This window comes from Labeo rohita, chromosome 13 (genome assembly GCF_022985175.1).
Source record: "Labeo rohita strain BAU-BD-2019 chromosome 13, IGBB_LRoh.1.0, whole genome shotgun sequence".
Lineage (NCBI taxonomy): Eukaryota > Metazoa > Chordata > Actinopteri > Cypriniformes > Cyprinidae > Labeo > Labeo rohita.
Window position 1 is genome coordinate 15833447 of NC_066881.1, and position 15460 is coordinate 15848906.

The 15460-nt window shown below is 38.4% G+C and overlaps 1 protein-coding gene across 3 annotated transcripts in view; it reads left to right on the top strand.

Annotated features, from left to right (window-relative positions):
- The window catches only part of ndst2a (N-deacetylase/N-sulfotransferase (heparan glucosaminyl) 2a), a 142373-nt gene that overhangs the window by 53837 nt on the left and 73076 nt on the right, over positions 1-15460 (top strand). For 2 of the 3 annotated variants that reach the window (XM_051125619.1, XM_051125620.1), the window contains exon 3: positions 1132-1166. The gene's annotated coding sequence lies outside the window, so the exon portion shown is untranslated. Of the gene's footprint in view, positions 1-1131; positions 1167-2081; positions 2142-15460 lie in introns of all 3 variants that reach the window. The other variant, XM_051125621.1, reaches the window with a different exon arrangement.

Consider the following 15460-nt stretch of genomic DNA (forward strand, 5'->3'; position numbering starts at 1 on the left):
CTCTCTGCTGTGCTGATTTGCTACATACCGCACAAGTAAAATCCCATTATGATAGACTACTAATCCTCACCTGCTGGCAGACTGCTTACTATCACTCTCGCTTGCTCTCTCTCTGTCTCACACAGTCGTTTTCTTTCTCTCTTCCATTCTTGCAGTATCCCCAAGTGGGAGACTCTGCTTTACAATAGGATTAGAAACACCATCCGCAGTGGAATCCGTCACGCGGAGTTGTTAGTGTTGCTGCCGGTGTGTTAATAGGAAGATAGATCACATGGGCAGCGGGAGGTACAAACAAGACTGACAATGTCTAAAATCTGAAGAATTTTTTTATAGAGTCCAGTGAGATGTTTATCGACAGCACTAGATCTCATCTGTAAATATGACCGTGAACTTCCCTCTCAGTGATATTTTCTTAACGTGTGAGAATAAAAGTACATGGAAAAGGATCCGCAATCCAGTGTGCATGCATAAATAGGTGCATAACATGTATGAATGATTCATAGCTGAAGCCAATAGCATTGCATTATTTATGTACAGTGTCGAGCAGCTGGTCGGCTCATCCGTGAGGATTGATGTTTGACGTGCAGGATGCAGAGATCCGAAGTACTGAGACTCAAGGGGTTAAATGCCAAGGACCAGTGGCCCCCTGATCCCTCAAGTTTTTGCCCACTAGGACATCTCATGCAGGCTTGAACAATAGAGTTCTGCTCCTTTCCTGAATATAAAACTGCATGCGTGAGGATTCAGAATGATGTGTTGGTGTTACTCAAGACTGCGTTTCACATTTCTGCTTTCTCATGAGGAAAATGCGGGTTGATGATAATTTTGTATTTGTAAAGCAGATGAACCTTTATAAGCTGAATTTTCATCGTTTCATTTTTTCGTGTATGAACTTTATTTTAAATGTTACCACTGTCTTAAGCCCTGATCACTGAAAGACGCATACTCAAAGTCAGAGGTTTATTTCAGCTTAAGAACTCATTTAGTGTCTTTTTTCCCCTCATTTAGTTTGAGAAATACAGCATGAAGGCAGGGTGCATAGATGTAGACCTGAACAGCAGGGGCTCAATTTGTGGAGCTTCGAGCTGCATCAGTAATGATCCTTCTCTCTCTCTCTTTTTCTCTGTTCAGGTCTTTGGCTAAGCTCATGAACTCCTTCCAGTAAGGTAAGCTGTAGATATGTCTAAAACCATGTGACTTCATGTGCTTGCATTATCAGATTAACCGGATTTGCTTCTTATGACCTTAACCTTTAAATAAAAAAAGTTTATGCTTAAATGCTTATAATTAGTTTTGTAGACTTATATAAGTTGTGTATATGCTGGGGATGCATGATATATTAGAACCATGTTGGTTATTATACATTGCTTATTTTTATGGGTTTTTTATGACTATTTGATGAATAGGGAGTTCGGAAGAACAGCATTTATTTCAAATAGAAATCTTTTGTAACATACTGTCACCTTTGATCGCTTTAATGCTTGCTTCCTGAATAAAAGTAGAACGATAGTGGGTCATTCAGTGTCGAATCAACCAAATTTCTGAAAATTACCCAACTCAAAGTTTTTGATTTTAACATTTTTTCTGTAGAAAGGCGAACGTATAGTGATGAAAGCCAAAATATTAAGTGTCACAGATGTATATTTACTGAGTAATCCACTATTTTATTGAGGGGTGTCAAAATGCCAATTTACAGGGGTGTAGAAATGACTTTAGAAAGCTAGCGGCATCATCATTTTATTATGACAGTTTAAAAATGGAAAAAAACACTTTTTTTTTTTTTTTTATGTCTTTTGTTGAGATAGGACAGTTAGAGAGATGACAGGAAAGCACTGGGTGGAGAGAGGGGAGCGGGATTGGCAAATGACCTCGAGATGGGAATCGAACTCGGGTCGCCATGAGCGCAATTGCGCTGTATGTTGACGCACTAACCACGAGGCTATTGGCACCAACCAAAAAGCGCTGCTTGTGTTTTTTGCCAAGTTTGCATGCCTGTAACTCAAGAAGTATTAAAGATACCTTAATACCCTTTTAGATTCTGTTTTTTAATAAACACTTGTTTTGACATTTTCATTTTAAAGGCCCTCGATGGTTCAAGCCCAGAGATATGGAAACCTTAATGTGGGTCCTTGAGCAAGTTGGTAAATTGTTCACATTTTCAGTGGTCAAAAACAAATATGAGTCACTTTGCATACAGCTGATATTTTACTTTTAAAGAGGCATGTCTGAGGAATAAATAATGTATGGTTCAGTCCCATGCAAAATTGAGGCAGAAAAACAAAAGAAGTGCTTCTTGCCTTTTTTGAACTCTCACCATTGGCATATAATGAAACCAAAATTGCTCAAGTCAACAAATTTTACTAATAGAATAAACCAATCTTTGTGTCTGCATGTCTGTAACTCAAGAAGTATAAATAATATCTTAATTAGGGCTGCACAATTAAACAAATTTCTAATCGTGATTACAATTACAGATGCCACAATTATGTAATCGTTCAAAGGCACAATTACAAAAACAATCCAATTACATTATTCTGCTTGCTTAAGATGTGGGGGTGGGGGTGTTTTTTCCTACAGGTTATCTGAAGGTTTTTTTTTTTTCATAGTTTTAATCTTTAAATGTACTTTTTTTTTTTTTTTTTTTTAATAAATAAAGTCAACAGATTTTGCTAATAGAATAAACCAATCTATGTGTACAAATAAAATAATGATGCTGCCTGCTTTTAAAAGTCTTTTTGACCCTCAAAATGACTTTGGTTTGTCTTTCACAGAAAAAATATTAGCAGAATTAAAAATTTGATCTGCTTGAGTTGACACGGAATGACCCTGTTGTCTTTGATTACATAAAAATATGAACATATACTACCATTTTACTTTTGGAAAAATATATTTAGAAAAGATGGTGCATGCTCATTTCCCCTATTTTAACTTTATTTACTTTTGCAATCGTCTTGCTAACTTAGTTCAACATTAATAATTTAACCGTGTTAAATATCATCTTTAACTCATCTCGTAATGAACTTTACATTTAACACTGAATGCTATCATTTTTTTATGATTTAAAGAATATAATTTTAATATCAACCATCTATTGTTATCTGTCATGACCTTAAAATAATTATCAACCAGCATTTTCATATTGGTACATCCTTATTATATGCATATCATAAAAACAAGAACAGATTGTGATTATTTGTGACATTAATTCATTCAGAAATGGAGCGAGAGCAGGTTTTGTCATTTTATCACTAAGTTTGCCTGCTTTGAAAACTGTAGAGATAGAAAAGCTGTAATAAAATGCAGAAACACAGACACAGTGAGCTACGGTAGTGGGAGGAGTAGTCGTAATGGGGGGAGCAGCCATCTATATCAAAAGTGCGCCATGGGATCCTTTGATACGTTCATGCTATAGCAGCATAAACTCAGGTCCCTTTGATATATTCATGCAGCAGCAGCATAAACTCTTCCCTCCATCTCCGATTGCTCCCAGGCTGAATGGAAAATATCACATCTTCATTTTTTGCTACTTTGAGGTGGTTTCATCTGTTCAGGCAACGTCTTGTCTCTGTAGTCGGAGTTTGAAGTCTCTGCAGTGTAATAGAAGCGCAGAGATTGTTTAAATCTCTTCCGCTCATATGTTGAAACAGCGTTACGATGACCAAATTTCTCTCTCTTCAACCTCTCTCCACCTTTCCTCCCATCCTATCTCTTCTCGTCCTCTTCCAACTACATCTGACACCTCTCTTACCCCGCTGAGGATGTCTGCTGTCTCCGTCTGCCAGTCTGTTTTTTTACAGGAGAGGATGTGATTGAAAAAGACACATTTGTATAGAAAGGCCATATCGTATATTTAGCTCATTGCTGCTTTTTTTCCCCCTTTTTTTTTTTTTTTTTTTTTTTTTTTTTTCTGCAGTAGCTTTTAATGTGGCTGTGTAATTTATGATAGGTTCGGGCAGTGCTGTATAATGCCCTCTCTGCCATCGGCAGCCTACGTGAGCGCCTGCAGAGATTCATCTGTGAGGAGCATCTAAATATGAAACAAATGAAATGCAGCAGCAGAAAAACAACATCAGGACTGATGATTAATGCGATTTACTCAGCCAGCAGACCTGTAAGTTTCCTCCACCGGTCCCTCGCTCAGTCACTCACTCGCTAACCGTGGGACAGACCTCGTGTTTTAAACTGCCTCCCAGATGGGCGGCGAGTGTGAGCGCAGGTTGAAGGTAATTGTGGAGCTGCAAATGGATTTCTGTAACACAAGCTGTAGTGCATTTAATGTAGTTTGATCCACATGCTCAATCACAGGCTGAAGGGTGACCTCCAGCACGGGGGCATTCTGTCTTTGTGTTTACCGAGGGCAGGGTCTCGCCCCTCCCCTCTCCTTCTAGCCTCCGGCCCTCCGCCTCACATCTCAACCAGAAGCCGCCGGTCATGTTAGCTCTGTCGCACCGAATCAGCTGCCAGCGAATGCGGATCTTCCTCGTGTCTTGTTCCAACATTCATGACTGTGTACTTCTATTGTCTCCATATGGCAGTGTGCTAATAAGCAGAGCCTCATAGATGGGCTCGATGCCCAATGGACTCATCTGTCCCAGCTTGCTAATGGCTTAACTGGATTAGCCGGTTCCCCACACAGCCTGATCAGAGCTCATAATGCTGATCACCTCCATTGATCCGATTGATCAGGCTTCTGCTGAGAGCGCTGATGCGAAAGCCACTGTGCTGTTACTTTACCTAACGCGTCCTGGGGGGATGCAGACACAGACTGTCGCTTTGCACATATGGGCCACCTGAGGATACGCGCTAGGTAATGGGATGAATGAAGGGGGAAAGAAGCTAAACCGAAGGCTGGTTTGAGACAGATGGAGTGAAACTGAACCTGAGACACAGCGTCTGGTTATTGATGGGCACTTCCTGTCATCAGTATTGGTCTCTTGTCGTCTTAAACCAACATACGGCCCTGTTACTAATCAGCTGAGATAAACTGGAAGCACACAATCAGTCCCGCATTGACCCGGCAATCTCTCATGCAGGATTTGTTTCGAAATATATAAATACACTAATCAGTGCATCTTGTAGAAGACAGCTGTTTGGGTTCTTGATTTCGTATTCTACCAGCGTTCCTGCTTCGGTTTCAAAGTTTACTTAAAGTCCTTGCTAGTTTCTCTGCCCAATTTGCTAATGAAGTGCGATTTTTAGAAGCTGGGATACAATCCAAATGAGACCTTTTCCCCCTCGCTGTTTTGTTTTTATTTATTTATTTTTTAATCTTCACCCTACTAGCGTTCTAAAATCCGAGACGTTCTGCATCAAAACTTGCTCTCCTTGATGAGGCGTTTGCCAAATTCATTTCCTGCCTGTTCTGATTGATTAATTGATGTTGTTAAATGGCTCCTTTGGTAATGGCTTTTCTGTATGGCTTCCAAAGCAGTCTGTCGCGGTCCCTTATGGCCAGAGCAGTTCTGTCTTTTCTGTTCGGTGTGGTTATTAGCGTGCCGTGTTACATCACCGGGGCTGTGCCAGAGCTGACATCACTCAGCTGTGCCCTAATGGAGCAGGTTGGCTCTGTTTATTTAGTTTAAGTGCAGGTCAAGGCACTGTGTAGTTTTGACAGGTTGGATGCCTGCCTGCACCCAGCCATGGAAAGAAGGGACTCCAACTCAAGTGCTTTGGCTTCTCTGTCCCGTTGTATTTAGGCAGGTGGTGTCCATTTCGTTGATCAGCCTTTCAGGCTGTGTTATGGCTGGCTGTGCTCTTGTGGATCTTGGAGAGAAGGAAACCTGGCTTAGGTCAGACTAGGTTCACACAAGTGACAGGTTGTATTAATCAAGTCACTCTCATTCGGGTCCACTTAGTTTGTTAGGTCAGTAGCACAGTATACTCATACCTCAGTTTAATTAAGTTCAATGAAATTCTTGTAATTATTATACATGTAGCAATAATGTATAATTTTTTTTTCAATATGAAGTACCTATAAATGTCATACTCGTAGCATATGGGTGAAGTTTTATATGATCAGTACATTAAAAGATGAGAAGCATCTAAATATAAAACTGAATGAAATGTTTATAATTGTATATTGTAAGTATAATAACACTTTACAATAAGGTTTATTAGTTAACATTAGTTAACTGATTAATTAACATGAACTAAGAATAACGTAATGTTAATTTTAGCGCTTACTAATGCATTATTAAAGTCACTAACATTGGTTAATGCACTATGAACTAACATTAACAAACAATGAACAACTATTTTTAAGAACTATCTTTAACAAAGATAAATAAATCGTGTAGTAAATGTATTGTTCATTGTTCGTTCATGTTTAATACATTAACTAATGGTAACAAATGACACTTTATTGTAAAGTGTTACCATAAATATTACTGTGCATTATAATTGTACATTATCGTTATTTTATATTATATGAATACTGTTATTAATGTGCAGTAATGTTATTTAATATTATAAAATGCTGTAATTTTTATATTTTATAATATATGTGTGTGTACTGTGTAATTATGTAGATGTAAATACAAACACATATATTTAAGAAATATATACAAGTATATGTATTTATTTTTATATAATTTATATTGTATATAAATAAAAATATTTTGTACATAACATGTCTCTTAAATACATGCATTCATTTGTGTGTACTTATATATACATAATAATTACACACAGTGCACACACACATATTAGGCAAACTCAAACTTTTATTTTGTATGTGATTAATCGCTATTAGTCTTTGACAGCCCTTATTTATTTATTTATTTATTTATTTATTTTTTAAATAGTATTGAACTTTGAGAGTTATTACTAATCATACAGTATATTATATGTGACCCTGGACTACAAAACCAGTCATAAGTAGCACGTGTATATTTGCAGCAATAGCCAACAATACGTTCTACATCTAAATGATAAATTTTTCTTTCATGCCAAAAATCATTATAGATATTTTGATGAAGATATTTTGTAAATTTCCTACCGTAAATTTATCTCAACTTAATTTTTAATTAGTGATATGCATTGCTAAGAACTTCAATGGTGATTTTTCTCAATATTTTTATTTTATTTTATTTTTATTTTTTTTGCACCCTCAAATTCCAGATTTTTAAATAGTTGCATCTCGGCCAAATACTGTTCTATCCTAACAATGCAATCAGTGGATCAGCGGAGAGCTTTTTTATTCATATATATGTATAAATCTCAATTTCAAAAAATTGACCCTTAGGACTGGGTTTGTAGTCTAGGGTCACATGTAACTTTTTGAATTTCTGTGCAATTCATTAATTTCCTTTTCTTGTCATTCCAATTCAAAATGCAGTTTAGCAAATGGGTTAGTTTTTAATAAATTGCCAATTCAGTTTCATATTCTAATTTGCAAATTGGTAGGAAGCCAGTTGTTGAATTTTGAGTTTTAGCCAACTCTAGTAGCAACACCCTGGCAACCACCCAGAACCCCTTTTGGCATCATGACAGTAAGTTTTACGTGTGCAAGCACTGCTCGCAACATATTAGCATCTAGATTACACTGTACTCCACGACTATATGCCAGTTTTTTGTTTTTTGCACTGTTTTCCTGCATTCTATGTAAATAGAATGCTTTAGGCAACACTTCCTGCAGATGTTTAAGAAATGCATTGAACATTCAATCTATACTTAGGTTTTTCTGATGGAAATGGAGCCCTGAAGCTTTAACTTTCAGCAAATTCCATCACACCTCTTTGCCATAAGTCACACGCTCACATGCACCGGCTCCCTGCCCCGCACATGCCCGTGATCCTGCCGTAATGAGTGTGCACCCCCGCCTGCTGAGGTTCTGTCTCATTAGCTTTGCACTAATGGAGCCTTACAGGTCTGGCCGCACCGACTTCTCCAGCACCAGGGTAACAGTAACCCATCATGATGGCTATTGCCTGACGGACAGCTGGCCGGCTGACCTGAACTGAGACTTCATCGCCAGGGTGAATTCATATCGCTTTCACTGCTGCTGTCATTACTGGTGACTGTGCATGAGGGGGTAATTTGTACTTGGCTTGCTTGAGAATTAAGAGCAGCGATGAAGAAAGAATGAGAGGGAAGAAAAGGAAGTCATCGGAACCAAGGCCTCTAGGGTTGCTGCAGTGCAGATGGCCTTGTCAGAGAAGAACCTGTCATTTCTCTCTTTCTCTCTCTCTCTTCCTCTTTCTCACTTGGTGGGGTTGAGGCTGGACATTTGTCAGTGTCGCCCACTGCCCTGCTCTCCCTCAGCTATCACCACAGAGACAGGAAGAGGCCGTTGGCAAAGCCCAGACGTTGGGTGTGAGCTGAATCTGTCTTAGTCAGTTTGTGTGCGTACGTGCATGTCCGTGCTCTGGAGTTTGTTTGTGTGGAAAATGGTATTTGTTGCACGCAGCAGACCTGAGGAAAGACGACGTTTTGAACTGCTTTTCAAATTGCGTTCGTCTCTAGCAGTGCCTGTATGTTAAAGGTAGGAAAATCAGGGGGCGATCGCATGTGTGCGTGTTTGTCTGAAAAGCTAAGATGGCATGTTTCCAGGTACTTTGAGTTGAGACTGCGAACAGTGCAAGTCTGGGAAAGAAAACATTCAGCAAGCTTCATGCAGACACTCCATCACTGCATCAACTTTACGTCCACAACATGACATTACAAGACTTCATCAGTGTACCAGCTGCTCTCTGCTACACCTTTCAAACTACTCACTTTTCTGTTTCAAATATATGCTGTTCTTTCGAACTTTCCATTCATCAAAAAATCCTGAAAACGCAAATCACGGGTTCCACAAAATTATTCAGCGCTAAAAAAGAAAAGTGTAAATTTTACGGTAAAAACCTGGCAGCTGTGTGTGATCTTGCTACCAAAAATGTTGACATCCCCCTTTCAGAATCTGCAAAATGTTCTTTTACGAAAATAAGAGGGATCATACAAAATGCACGTTATTGTTTATTTAGGACTGACTCGAATAAGATATCACAAAAGATGTATACATATAGTCCACAAGATTTTATAGTTGAATTTATAAAAATGACCCCGTTCAAAAGTTTACATCCCCTTGATTCTTATTACTACGGTGTTCTTACATGAATGATCCACAGCTTTGTTGTGTTTGTTTGGTTTGGTTTGGTTTGGTTTGGTTTTGTTTTTTTTTTAGTGATGGTTGTTCATGAGTCTTGTTTGTCCTGAACAGTTAAACTGCCTGCTGTTCTTCAGAAAAATCCTTTAGGCCCCACAAATTCTTTGGTTTTCCAGCATTTTTGTGCATTTGAATCCTTTTTCGACAATGACTGTGTGTTTTTGAGATCCATCTTTTCACACTGGGGACAACTGAGGGACTCAACTGCACTATGCAACTATAACAGAAGGTACAAACGCTCACTGATGCTCCAGAAAGAAAAACTACACATTAAGAGCCGGGGGGTGAAAACTTTTTGAATTTGAAGATCAGGGTAAATTTAACGTATTTTGTCTTCTGGGAAACGTAACTATTTTCTGTAGCCTCTAAATGGCAGTACTAAATGGGGGAAAAATATGATATTTAGGCCAAATAAGAAAACTGTATCATCTCCATTTTGTTCAAAAGTTTTTACCCCCTGGCTTTTAATGCATTGTTTTTCCTTCTGGAGGATCAGTGAGCATTTGAATCTTCTGTAGCAATTGCATATGTGAAATATCTTATTGAGGTCAGTACTAAATAAACAATAACATGCATTTGGTATGAGCCCTTTTATTTTGCTAAAATAATTAACATTTTGCAAATACTGAAAGCGGGATGTGTCTTTTTGACCTAAACTGTATATGTTCCTTTTCACTGCAAAAAACTGTATTTTACCGTAAAAAATTATATGAAATGTCTAGGGTAGTTTTTCACCGTATATAGTAGGGGAACATACCATTAACCAGTTAAAAGTTTTTTACTGTACCATTTTTACAGTCTTTTATTGTTAAAATCATGCTCATTTTTACAGTGAGAGCAACTGTTTTCAACTTTAATAAGAAGAAATGTTTGTGCAGCAAATTACCATTTTAGAATGATTATGTGACACTGGAGTAATTTCTATTGACAATTCAGCTTTGGCATCACAAAATAAATTACATTTTAAACTATATTAAAATAGAAATGTTTTTACTGTATATTTACTGTAAAATAACTGTAAAATCAAATAAATGCAGTCCTTGGTGCACATATGAGATTTCTTTCAAAATGTTTTAAAAATGAACGCCCCTATACATTTGAACAGTAGCGTAGATGCATGTTGTGTGCCACAAGTGGTACTCAACCACCTTTACACATTTCAGTGTTTTTGCTAAAGGTACAAAGGGCAAATAATGTAGAGGTGCATGCAGTTTGACTTGGACTCTAGAAGACACATAGTGACGATGAGAACTGCTGAGTCATTTATAGAGAGGCCAACCGTCATTGACTTTTCCCACCTCAAATGGAGTAACCTGATCTAATCCTAGAATGTGAATCCAAAGCCATTGCAATTTGAAGCTGTGTTTTTTCCATCAGCTCAACTTAACACCAGCACAACTCCATATTTCTACCAGCTTTACAATTGCAACTTTACACCAACAGCACAGCTTTACCTTACCTTGTCACTCCAGCAGCTGCTCTCAGCGGGGGTAACCAAACACCAGTGCACTCCCTCTCCTCCACATCAAGCTCAGGGGGAATTTCAGCAGTGCGTCAGTCTAATACGACTTCAGTGTTTGGTGTTTATGCTCAGTAGACTGATGTTTTTTTGCTTTGGAGTGGATTAGGACTTGTCTAACAGAATGGCATGTCTTACAGCAGATAGCGAAACAGCTCGACATTGTGTTTTCTGCTCTTTTCAGTGTGAAGGGATCCTAACAGATGGCTGTTCTGACTTCAGATCAGTCTAAAGTTTAGCAGAAATGATACAGCCGCTCACTGCGTTTGCTCGTTGACTTTCCCTCACTCCTTCTTTACTTTGTGTGAGCAGCATATGGAGCGTGTAGAGAGCAGGAGCGAAACAGAGCGGATATGTGAGGTTGAGTGATCGCTCGGCTGTGCTGGAAAGCCGAGAGCCGTCCGTAATGAGTGCCTGCAGCTTAATCGCGTACAGGAATGTTCAGGATCCGTTTCCACCAGAAGGACGCACGGAGTAATGAAGCAGCTAGAGAAAGAGAGAAGCAGAATGCATACGAGGACCGAGAGAAAAAGAAGGAGGTAATGGGGAGAAGAGACGCCCAGAGGGAGCGAAAATAGGAGATGAGGGTGCGGGAAGTGTCAGAGCTTCTCTAGGGAGTAGGAAGAATGGAGGAGGGACAGATTAGAGGAAAGATAGATTGAGAAAGGCTATCTGAGATGTTTCCAGCAGTTGGCTGTCTTACCAGGGCTTTTTTTGAAGGGTGTAAACACAGCAATGATAATGGCTTCAGGCTTGCAACTAGAAAGGGATAAAGCCCAGTCCATGCTGACATGAAAAATGTCTGCAAGCTGCCAGATGTTTCTCATGCCTTGATTCCTCAAGCATTTTGGTTTGGTAGAAGATGCTATCATAAACGGTACACACAGGCAGTCAGGTACACGCATACAGTCAGCAAGTAACGTTTACTCATAGAAACCCAAAAACAGATGGAAAGTAAACAGACCCATGGGATTGCAGCTCTGGAATGAAGAATAAAGATGAGATTTTTAAGAATTTGACAAATCTGGTGCAGATTTCACTTAATGATTAATGGACACTGAATGATTGCATTAACATTTGTAAGATATTAAGACATTTTTAAGACAAAAGTAGTATTTTTTTTTAAATTAGCATTATTATTGTACTTTTATCTACATTAACAATTTGAAGCCACATTGTTACTGGTATTAAATGAATTGATTTATTTTGAATTTTGCATTTAAAATGGACTATAAACTCACTATTTAGACCAAAAAAATTACTGATTTAGAAGTCACGAATCCTGTGAAAAAACATGACTAGCTAAGAAAGAGTTGAAAGATAAGAGATCGAAAAATAAGTTAAAACGGCATGCTTGTGATTGCGTTTTAACGCCACATTCACTTTTGTTCATACTGTTGGGTAGGTTTAGTTGTAGTGCTGATGGTACTATTTTATAACGTCACCGAGCATTACAGTTATAGCGCCACTCAATTCAAAACTGCATTGACACGTACAGTACAAAACCAACGTGACAAAACATACCATATGTGCGTTCATCTGTTCCGGGGGAAAAAACTGAACACTCGTTTACCACCACTCACTGGACATTTCACATCGAATTTGTCACAACATATATGTATTTCGCATCTTGCGAGAAACTTACCACAGGTACATTTTATGTGTTATCTTTTGTATCATTTTGTACCATGTAAGTATTTCTCATCACATTCATTTCAGAGTGCCAGCTCACAACTCTGCCGAGACATAATTTCTTTTGCAGTGGAACTGCAGATTCAGCAGCGGTGCAAAGCAGTGCAGGAAATACTGTCATTTTAGTATAGCATTCAGGCTAATGCAGACCTTCAAGAACAGCTAACAAAACCAAACACTGTAAATCATCATTCAGTTGCAGTCATTTGTACAATAAAGCATTCTTGAACTTGACGAATGACTATGCCATTCCCATCCAGACATGATGATCCTAGTGCAGAGAGGCCATGCACTTCTCAGTCACCATCAAACAAGAAGGATTGTCTGTGCCTTTGTTTGTGGTGGTGGTGGTCATGCTCTCTGATGTGGTCTATGTGTCCTTGTTAGCAGTAGACGTGCTGTGCCGATATAGCAGTTTGTCTGTCTATCTATTCATCTTTCTGTCTGACTGTCTATCTCACCATGTCCACCCCCAGAGAGTCTGGCATTTTTTGTTTTCTTCCAAAATCAGTGTCATGAGACCCCAGCTTCCACTGCTACTTTTTAAATGCCTCAAGGGTAATTTCTAATAACATATTTTTGTTTTAAGTCAGCAGGGTCACGTGTTTGTTGTGGTACTCTTGTGAACATGTTTCGAAGACGGACACAAAAGAGAAGAAATAGTTGAAAGTCGTTATTTTTGTTTTCTTCTCGTAGCTTCATAAAATTGTTTAAACCACTGATGTCACGTTGACTTTTTTTAATGATGTCCTTACTACCTTTCTGGGTCTTGAACATGGTAGTTGCGTTGCTGTATATGGAGGGTCAGAACGCTGTCAGATTTAATCAAAAAATTGTATTCTGAAGATGAATGAAGGTTTTGCGCAGAAGGGGAAAGAGCTAAAAAATATATGAATGAGTAAATGTTTTGAGGACTTGGGTTACCGCTTAGCGCCCAGCCATTCTCTAGCAGTTTCATTTGCTGTTGAACACAGTTTGTACATCTGACGACCAGTCTGCTTGGTTTCAAGCAAGTTTGAATGTTTGTCTCAGCATCTGCTGTACATGTCTTCCAAGTGTCTGATGACGTGTAGCCTGTTGGCTTACATCTGTGGCTTTTGTCATAGATCCTTACAGGCCTTCTGTCTTCTGTGTGTGCTGTGCTTTAGGGTGTGTTGTTGTAGTTCTGTCTCACTGTGTGCAGGAAAATACAGGATTATGTGATCTTATTTGATATCTGTTTCTTAGGTGTTATTGTTTTTGAAACCCTGACATCTCTCCTTCATTTGATCTCTTTCTCTCTCGCCTGCAGGCTGATGATCGTCATCAGGATCTGCAGGTTGTTTTAGTGGCGATGACAGTTGCTCATTGTGTTGTGGAGCTGGTGAGAGATAAGCTGCAGCTGAGAGAGCAGAGCAAGGATGTATAAGGGACAGTAAGGGAGTTATGGTGGGAAAGGTTGTATTGTAGTTTCAAGATTGTGTGTCACAGAGCATTGGAGTGCAAACTGAGAAATAGAAAAAGTTTAAAGAGGTCATTGGATGCTTATTTTGTTGATATGATTCCTTAGGGTCTTAATTAAGTCTATAACATGCTTTGGTTAAAATTTCTCAGTGGTAGTGTAAAAAACACTTTTTACCTTCTCAAAATCAGCTCTGTTCACAGCATCCTGTTTTGCTGCATGTTCCTTTAAATGCTAATGAGCTCTACTCACCCCGCCCCTCTTTTCTGTGGGGTGACGAGCAGTACTATTTACAGTAGTTACTATTTACAGTTGCAATTGCTGCAAAATCCTTTCTGAGAAGTTGTGTAGCAGAAAGTAGTTGTTTTCCAGAAAATAACTAAGTTAAAATTGCATTGTTGAAAGAAAAAAATAATGAAGTAGTCATCGGTGTGTAACTATAAACATGTATTTTAGTTCCACTCACTACACAACAAATCTCTTAAAGGGGACATTGGATGTAAAATTCACTTCTTAGTGTGTAGACGCAACCACTCTACGATGATAAAAATCTGTTCACTCCTTTTTTAATACCCAAAAAACCTAAACAGTCTCAATTGTCAAGCTGTTTTGGTTTTCTTACTGCTCAGGCCCTACCCATGACTGTTGACGGACTGTCCCATATTCCTGCCCTCAGCCAATTGTACGCTGTCTGCCATGTAAGAAGTGCAGGTGTTTTGTAGTTGAATGTAAAATTAAACATAACAGTCCTTATTTTCTCCCGACATCAGAGCCAATGAGGACGCAGTGGATTAGTTTTGTTTTTGATGGTAGTGCGCCACCAAATACAAAAAAACAGAGGAGATGGGAGGAGACAGCAGTAGCTCATTATCATTAAAAGAGACATGCACCGAAACGGGTTGCTTTGAACAGAGCTGTTTTTGACAAGGTAAAAAGGGTGTCGTTTTGCCATGACCATTGAGGAATTTTAATCAAGATATGTTGCAGACATTTCATGAAAACCCTATAGAATCATCCCAACTTGTGGAAAATGGGCATCTGGTGTCCTCTTTAAATGTAATTGGTATTTAGAAAAGAACAAGGATGAAAAAAATAATAAATCACATCGGTGTCTAACTATAAACATGTATTTTAGTTCCACTCCCACCACAACAGATCTTTCACATTTAATTGGTATTTAGAACAGAACAGGAATGAAAAAATTAAGTATGAAACAAACATAAATTATAGTGCAGTTGATTATAAACAATAATTATTGTAAACACCAAGCCTAAACCAATTAATGTAATATTTTCCATCCATTGAAATGTTTACTTGTGTGTATTAATTTAGTTTTAATATTATTGTTTTTGTTTCATAATTGTAATCTTCTGTCTGTAGTTCTGATGTATGTTCAGCATAAATTATTTCTATTCATAATTTTAATTACTATTAATAATAGTAGTGAACACGCACCATTGGGTCCTTTGTTAAATTCTGTTGTGCTCTAAATGTTTTTTAACCACAGGAACACGTTCTGTGTGAACACACTCAAAAGAACACATCTGAAGCAGCATCATTTTTCATGATTTCCTTAATATTGACCTGTTGTTCCACAACCCACCAAATAAGTATTTTGAAACTGTAGTTTGCACATCTGGTATCCTTAGCTGTGTTGAGCTGC